The sequence below is a fragment of the Melospiza georgiana genome, chromosome 3, assembly GCF_028018845.1.
Source record: "Melospiza georgiana isolate bMelGeo1 chromosome 3, bMelGeo1.pri, whole genome shotgun sequence".
Classification (NCBI taxonomy): Eukaryota; Metazoa; Chordata; class Aves; order Passeriformes; family Passerellidae; genus Melospiza; species Melospiza georgiana.
In genome coordinates this window covers 103,021,251-103,030,336 of record NC_080432.1, presented here as the reverse complement: position 1 = coordinate 103,030,336, position 9,086 = coordinate 103,021,251, and the positions used below count along the sequence as shown (strand labels likewise).

Sequence of the window (9,086 nt, the reverse complement as noted above, 5' to 3'; positions counted from 1 at the left end):
CTAGAAGTAATTTATCTCTGGAGCTGAAACAGCTTAAATTAGAATTCACTACAATTTACCATCAAATTCCACCTTTGTCTTTAATATGACTTTTCCTAAATGCTCACATCTGAGCCCTAAATTAACAGTCCCAAGAGGACTGAAGTGCAAACATCACCACTAGCTTTCAAACACCACCAGCACTTCCTGACCACACCTGACTAGTGCTTGTTATTTACCCACTGTAAGGCAGAATACTTGAAGTCTGACACTTCCTCCTCTCTGCTCTTTAAAGATGCAAGCTTCTGCAACAGACTACTTATTTGTGTTAACACAGACCAGAGATGGGTTTAAATATTGCACCAACATTCTTGTTCACAGCCTGGTGCATGCTGGCACCTCACTTGTACACAGCAACAGCATTAAACCAACACCAACTTGGATGACTTACAATTGAAAAATCCTAAGTTTGGTTTGATCTCAGTAGCCAAACCCTTATGAAGTTGCTGATCAATGTACCAGGTTTGGCAGTTTCAGCATGATTCACCATTATCCACAAGTACCAGTGACAGGAACTCTAACATCACTCACACATTCATATATTGCACAGGATAACCTTCACCTCTTTCACTAGCAATGTACTAAAAAGGGAATAAATTATAATCAACAAAAAATGTCTGCTGTTTAATCAATAAATATTACCTCTGTTTTAGTTCCTGTTGCGAGGAAATCTTTCTTCAGGACAGGTCACATTGTCAATACTAGAAATTGTTCATGCCACTCTAGAAATTTGAGTAAAATCCCAAATTACAACAAGTTCATGTATAATATAAGTCAGTAAGAACAACCAATTTCTACTTCTGTAACAACTGCTTAAAAGCATTTAAGTAAATGAATACAGATCCTGGAGTTTTTTTCTTTCTTTAAAAGTAGTGAGAATAACAACTATACATTGAAAAAGTGAATAGACATTTTTATTAAAAAAGGGGAGCACTTGCTTTTTTATATTAATAAGCCTCCAGGTGTCCTGTTTTCTTTGACTAAACACTATTTCATACTTATTTCCCAATAAAGTTCAAATTCACAATTAAAATATACATTGAGGTAAACTTTAAATTTAATATGAACACTCCAGGATAGGCATTTACCAGCTCCTCTAACATAAATATCTATTCCCAAACCCCCAGCCCCTGCAGTTCTAGACCATGTCAAAGATGCCCAAAATTACTGATACCTCAATTTTAAAGCTAATGACATACTAACTGAATCCTATGCATATTTTTCTAATCCATTTGTTAATAATTTATCCCCAGTGATCATTTAGAACATACACAACTTTCAGGAAAATCCACTTGTGTGTACCCAGTATTCTTCTACTTGGGATGGTCCTTCCATGAGGTGCTAAAATTAAAATTAAGCAAAATTATATTTTAAACGCAAACATCTCTTGCTGTGGTCTAGTATTATCTCTCATGTTATTATGTAAGAAACATAATCACCAAGCACTAAAAATTGACATTTTTATTAAAGAATTTAATACTCTTCTAGAATAGGTGAAATACCTGACAAGGTAAAAGTCTGCAAGCAAAAGTCCAAATAAGAACTAACCTACAGACTGACTTTAACTCAAAGAGCACCACATCCAAAAATTATCAAATTACTTATTACTTTGATGGCAGTTATAAAAATGCAATGTAGTTTTTTCTTTCTGCCCTGCTCTGTAGCCATACAAAACTGTCAACTCTCTGGCACTTTCCATACTTTGACAGACATAAAATACAGAAACCAAGTTATGAAACACAAGTATTTATTGACTTGGTCTAAAACAAAAATGCATTTCTATAGCAACATTAAAAATTGCAGAGCTGTTACCTTAATGTACAATGTACTTGGCACCAATGAAAATCTCCTCTCCATCACACCTAAAAACAAACATGGACAGCCTTACAGCTTGAAATCAGCAGTCATATTACCAGGCCAGTAAATCACACACATTATGAGGCAATAATCATCAACACCATCTCTAGAAGCAGCATGATAAGTACTAAATCACAATCTTGCAGGAGAAAAGCAGCAAGCTTTCCTCGACTGCTTGAAATGCAGTTTCAAGCAACAAAGGAGTTTTAAGTTACACCCACGTGAAATCATATATGAAAAGCATTGTAGAAATAACTGCACATACCACTATTAAACCTCAGTCCAAAGACCTTTCAAGGAAAGGTTTGAATCACTTTGAAGAACTGATTTAAGTTGGTTTAGAGAATTGCTCAAACCATGTAGCAATTTTCAAAATCCACCAACTCAAGCAGCTTAAAAAATTCGTGACAATACATTATCACCTAAATGTGCTTATTAAAAATCTCACTCTGTACTACACAGACCGAGTAAATGCATCGGGCCATGAAAGATAACCTATCACACATTTTGTTCCTTATCACAAAACAATAAAGCTATAGAAAAGCCTCAAAAGCTATAGAAAGCCTCAAGTTAAGCTTCCACTTCTGCATGCAATAAACTTTATGCTTACTGAGTGTAATAAACTCAATAATCAAGGGCTACTAATGGTTTAAGTTCCAAAATTTTCCTGTTCAGTAATCTAAGGTGTGGCTCAGACTGTCAGACAAGCCAATTAAACACACAATGAATGCACCTGACAACTTCCTACGTAAATCCACCCACATCCTAATCTCTGCTTGCAGGTAAGAGCCTGGAATTGTAGATATATTTAGTGGTATTTCCTGTTCTTTTTGAAGTACTATGGGTTCAATGACATCAGCATTTCAGAAAGGAGACAAAAAGGCATCTTAAGCACACAACAGGCTTCTGTCAGCACGGCTAACACAAGCATGTGCACGGACCCTGTGCCACACGAACAAGGTGGTTCTGCCTTATCCTGCATTTTACGCACGAACCCAGAGGCCCGAAGGCTGCAGCAGCCGCGGCTGCGGGCACGGCAGGGCGGCACCGCCGCACGGCCGGGGATCAAAATGGCGCGGGCCCGGCGGCGCCACGCGGGTCACCGCCGCCTACCGCTCCCAGCCTGCCCCGCGCCTCGGGACGCGGCTTCCGGCAGGGAGCCTCCCGCGGGGCATGCTGAGATATGTAGTCCTCTCTAAGTCCCCTCGCACCTCCGCGGCTCTCAGCAGGGCACCGTGCACGGGCGGCTGCGGCCCCATAGCTGGATTATGGTCGCCTTCCCCCTGGCTCTATTCGCGCCTCCAAGGGTGAGAGCTTCACCTGCCGGCTCCAGCCTCAAGCACTACGCGACCAGCACTGCGGGGGACCCTCCCAAACATCCAAGCAAAAGGAAGAAATCATTACCCGCCCCCCTCCCCGGCCGGGGCAGCGGCAGACACCGCATCCCGCGCCGCCTTACCGTGCGCCGCCATAACAGGCGCTCCGCGGGGAAAGAGGGGGTGTTCCCCGCGCTCGCCAGCTTTATATCTACGCTGCGGGGTGGGAACGAGGCTGGCCACGCCTCCTGCCGAGGGGGGAGACGGCGCGCGGAGCTGGCGCGGGAGCGCGCGGAGGGGCGGGCACTGACGTGGTATCCGCGCGGGCCGCACGCTGAGGGGCCGGCGCGCGCTCTCGTATCGCTGGGCGCGGCGGGGCCGCCATGGGAGGGGCCGAGCGGGCCCGGCCGCCGGGCACGGTGGTGCTCGCTCGGTTTGCCTTACGGTGGGCACGGCGGGGCCGCCATGGGAGGGGCCGAGCGGGCCCGGCCGCCGGGCACGGTGCTGCTCGCTCGGTTTGCCTTACGGGTTTCCTGTGTAAAACGCTGAGCGGCTTTATGCGAGTTTCTAAAGGGAGGGCAGGAACCGACCTGCTGCAGCTCCACCTTAAAGAACGTGTTTCACAGCGTCGTTAAGGACACGAGATCATAGAATCCCACCTGTGTCCGAACACCATCTCGTCAACCAGACCATGGCACTGAGTCTCCAGTCTCTCCTTAAACACCTCCAGGGATGGTTACTCCACCACCTGCCTGGGCAGCCCATTCCGATGTCTGATCACCCTTTCTGAGAAGAAATTCGTCCTAATGTCCAGCTTAAACCTCCCCTGGCACAGCCTATGACTGACTGTGTCCTCTTACCTTGCTGCTGATGCCATGGGAGAAGAGGCCAGCCCCCACTTTGCTACACTCTTCTACTGGGGAGTTGTAGAGAGTGAGAAGGTCGCTCACCTCCGAGTCTCCTTTTCTCCTGGCTAAACACCCCCAGCTCTCTCAATCACCCCCCACAGGACTTGTGCTTCAGACCCTTCACCAGCTTTGTTGCCCTTCTCTGGACTCTTGTCCTTCTTATAGTGAGGGGCCCAGCACTGGGCGCAGCACTCAGGGTGTGGCCTCACTGTTGCTGAGTACAAGGGGACAATCACCTGGCCCTGCTGGCCACTCTGTTGCTGCTCCAGGCCAGGTGCCATTGGCTTTCCTGCCCACCTGGGCACAGCTGGCTCCTGTTCAGCTACCAGCACCCCCAGGTCCTTTTCCACCAGGCGGCTTCCCAGCTGCCCCCAGAGTTAATACTTGTTTCTTATATCTACCTTCTTTTCCTGCTCCCTGGAGCACCCACCTGGTTAACCCTGTGAAGCTATGTCTTGATGCCTCAACTTTCCTTCGACCCTAATTAGATGTTTCTGAAACGTTAACCACAGATGCACCCATTTCTACTTCTTGGAAGTAGCTTGTGATACTATATCCCTGTATAACATTACAAGTTGTAGGAGCTGAAAAATCTCCTCCTACCCACAGCTGGCAAAAAATTGAGCTTTCTGCAGTTTTTCACTCTACACATATAGTCTAAAGATATTGTTCCACGGTGAACCTAATAGTGGACTTTAGGAAGAACTTCTGTGCTGTGAAGGTGATGGGACACTGGAAGAGCTTGCCCAAAGAAGCTGTGGATGCCCCATCCCTGGAAGTGTTCCAAGGCCAGGTTGGATTGGGCTGCAAGCAACCTGGTCTAGTGGAAGGCTTGGCAGGGAGGATTTCTTTATTATTTCTGGGTTATCTTTAATGTTCCTTCCAGCCCAAACCATTTTATGATTCACTCTATTCCACCACAGTTTAGCCACTGGATGCACCTCATAAAGTGACTTAGTCTCCATCTGAATCTGCCTCCTGTACTGCTGTGGAAGAGTTAGTGAAAGAAAGTCTTAGTGAAAGTTGTCTGGGCTACGGTGGGGATAATAGGAACACTACAGCCTAGATGGTGTTTAAACTGATGGGAAACCACATCCTAAATTCTCATCTATGGAGGGTCTCACTAGCTGCTTATAAATATGGTTTTTTGGTCTGCCTGTTAATTCGAAGGTTTAGTATATCAATCAACTTAATTGAGGAAATAAGGGAAAAACAAGGAAGGATAAAAAAAAGCTGAAAAAAATGTTTGGTGTTTTGACAAGCTATTAACAGTATGACAGAAACCAGTATTCCACATATGGACTCTTTTTAGGAGGATTTAACTCTTGGAAACAGATAAGGGAAATCTAGAATAGTGAGTTGTAAGGTGTGAAAATACTTGGCAATTTTATTCCTAAAATTATTGAGACTTATACTACCAGGAAAACTAAATAGCTGACAAATTTTAAGCAAGTTTTGTTCTGCAGTCCATGGCAGCAGATGACACTCTTCTCTCTGCTTTTCTTTTTATACATCCCATTTTACCTGTCTGAAATCTTGAGTGTGAGCTGCAGTTGGCCCCTTTTCTGGGGAGAGAGGTCTGCAATGCTGCCTCTTCCTCTGGGTGCCTCCCACCACAGCTGCTGTTTCTGCAGGAGTGAGAGTGAGAAGCTGTAGGCATCGGGGAAGAGCTGCTAGTGCTTCAGGGAGTGCTCAGCAGCACAACTTGAGCACAGACAAGCACCAGTTTATGCTGTTGTTGTCCTTCCATCTGACATATTCAAAACTGGTGTTTGCCACATGGCACAGAAAATGTTGAGCCAGCCTTCCCTCGTGACATCAGGGTTAAAGACAAGCAAAGTAATCACAGCCATTAATCACTACTCAATTAGCCCTAAAGAAAGAAGGCAGCTTCTTACCATTCCTTTACAGAATGCTAAATAATTCCATATTTCTACCAGTGCCTGTCAAGGGCTTTTACTGCATGTTAGTCTCAAAGACTAACAAAGACTGGAATTTCTTACTGGGGAAAAAACACAATTAAGCCCAGACTACATTACAATAAGTATAAATGAGTACAATTTTAGTCTGCATTGATAAGAAGAAGCCTGTAAATACTGAGGTGACTGAGGGCTGTCCGGGGCTGCAGGGTGCTTTGTGGTGTGAGCTTTGCAGGTGTGAGAGTCTGTCCAAATTTTCCCTCATCCGCCTCAGGATTGTCATTGGGAGACCACTGAAGAGAAGACCCCCCTGTCTAGAATCTCTGGCTCTGAAGGAGAAAGTCACATGCCAAAGGCCCTGAGACCTGAAAGCTCAATGTTAAGTTATTGTTTTCACAGGAGTGTGTGCTGTATGCTAAGAAGGGGGCACAGTGCTCTGTTTGCATCAATAGCTTTGGAAGCTGTCCCACCTCTCGGCCTGGCTGGACCTCTCCTGAGTTTCGGGTGGTCTCCCACAGAAGACCCTCCCCTGTTTTACAACCACTGTGACAGACAGACTGAGATGTAAGAAGCTTCTCCACTAAGGACTGAGACATGAAACTCCTAAAAGGCCCCTCTCCTCCTTCCAAGGACTGGGACTGAAATCCCCGGCCCGGGGGAGGTGTGTGGGGCAGGCAAGCTGACCAAAGTGAGATGTTTGCCTGCAGGTTGTGACCACTGGACCACGAAAACAATGGCTCTCATTTACTACTGAGAACATAGGTTACCTGTTACATCTATTCCCTATTGTATACATTCCCCCCCCCACACACACAATTTTCAATAATAAAAACCTCTGAGTTAGCTAGAGATTTTGAGATCTCCCCAGCGTAACAGGCGGATCCTCGACTGAACTGGACCAAAGGACTTTGTCGCTACCTTGGTAGCTATATCCCCCTCTCTCTCTCCCTCTCTCTTTCTCTATCTTTTTCTCTCCCCTAATCCCTCTATCACATTTTTGCTGTGGTGATTTCAATAAAACTGTATTTGTTTTGATTATCACTGCAAACCCCCTTGTACCGTGTCGGTGCTTTTGCACCCTGAGATCACCCCTACGAAACACCACGAATCCCGTTTGTAAGGACGGATCGTGACAGCAAGGCTCCTGGTGTGGGGAGCCTCTCACTGTGCAGTGCTACTGCACCCTGGCTGCTTTGGAACTTGGCAGAGGAAACTCCTCATCTCTCTGTTAGATTGGAGGGTGCAGGTTTACTAGCAGAGCCTGAATGTGCTGCTTTGTAAACCTTTTATCCCCAAAGAACTGTGTCTCATATTTCTCAGCATCACCCAAGGCTGCTTTACTGTAGGTAGGTTACAATTACAAGTCTGAAAAAAGTTAACCAAAGCAAAGTAAAAATGTACACCACATAGATTATTTTTCAAAGTAGGGTTCCTTCTTTTGCGTTTCTTCCCCCTCCTTCAGGCTTCCACATCTTTAACCTATATCCCAGCTGCCTGGATGGGGGTGCAAGCTGTAGAGCAAGAACTGATCCTCTATTGCCCTCTCTCTTCTCTCCAGGGAGATCCTAAGGCTGGTCTGAACCATAGGCCTGCTTGCCATAAAGTGTTAGTTTATAGATGAGTTGCTTCTGAATTTAGCTCACCACGAGACTTCACATTCATGTACAGCGTCTAGTATGACAGTGTACATTCATGTACAGTGTCTAGCTGGTTATGAGATAATGGGGATGTATTGGATTGACTCTTGTGTTGGCCCCCACAAATGTATGTCAGCCTGGAAGTCTGGTGGTGTGACTACCTCCATTGCTTTTCATGTCTAGGCAACTCCCTCAAAGTTATCTTTTCTTGTCTTAAATTCTTTCTTTCTTGTTCTTTCTCTTTATTTCTATCTCCCCCTCCATTTCCTTTCTGTTCCTCTTTTAGGTCCGGCTTCCTGGATTTTCTTCAATAACATTGTAGCTTTGATGACTCATGTCTCTTGGTTTAGTTTGGGGTTTATCCCAGTGCATCCTTTGGGATGCTGAGTTCCCTTCCCTCTCACCTTCCCTGCAGGAAGTCTATTGTATGTAGCTTTAATTTCTTCCTTTTCAGAACAGATAGTACTCACTGCAAACTCCTGAGCTGACTTTGCCATATTTCACATTATGCATCATAAAATGCTTGAGTTGGGAGACAATTTAACTTACGAATGTGACCCTGTTTTTAGTGTTTTGCAGATACCAGAATTTTTTATTTAAACTTTTCAAGTCACTCTCTGATTTTTTAGTCACTTCAGTGTCACAGAAAGACAAGCAATTTTTTTTTCTTTTTAGTAATAAATGAGATCATAAAAACATTAGAAGACCTGTACAGGGTCAGATCAAAGGTCTACCAAACCCTCCCCCATCCACTAGTACCCTGCTGCCAAATGTAGCCCAAAGTAAATGCCTAGGAAGGGGAGTAGGGAGAGAACAAGCACATCCTTCCCCAAGTATTTGCCCAGCCTCTGGGAATATAAAGCTCGGAAACCTCCTAGAGGGTTATTATTTTTGTGTGCATGAGAATATAATAATCCTCCTTTAATTTGCTACCCATGAATTTGTCCAGTCTTTCCCAGAGCCTTTATAAAATTTTAGCATCTCAAATTACAATGTCAAGGAATACCATGGCTTAATTAGTGTTACAGGAAAATGCAGCTCTTTTAACTAGCTTTGTATCTGCTTTCTGTTTGCTCTTTGCACAGTTTTAGAAGAAGCAGTGGGTAATCCTTCCCTCCACAGTCATGCCCTCATTGAGCATCCACTCCCCAATCTCTCCTTCATTTATTTAATCATTCCTCATAGGGGAATCAGTTCCTACCTTTGACTGAACTCTCGCTGATCTGCTTTCAACTTCTTTTGCTTTCTTTTTGAGATGGGACTCACATACTACAGAGTCTGTTCAGGAAGCAGGTATGACATGGGCTTGTGCAGAGGTACCATGATGTTCTCTGCTTTCTTTTATTTTTTGTTACTTAGCACTTCCTAAACTCCGGTGTCCTTTTTTGGCTGGTTCTGTGCATGGAGCTG

The 9,086-nt window shown here is 44.8% G+C and overlaps 1 long non-coding RNA gene across 1 annotated transcript; it reads right to left on the bottom strand.

The window, feature by feature from the left end:
• Nucleotides 1–683: 683 nt before the first annotated feature.
• LOC131081135 (uncharacterized) lies at nt 684–3,412 on the bottom strand. Its single transcript, XR_009114242.1, has 4 exons — nt 3,356–3,412; nt 1,852–1,901; nt 1,311–1,380; nt 684–761 (listed from the first exon to the last, which is right to left on the bottom strand). It is a non-coding gene; the product is annotated as an uncharacterized LOC131081135 (long non-coding RNA).
• Between the last annotated feature and the right edge of the window lie 5,674 nt (nt 3,413–9,086).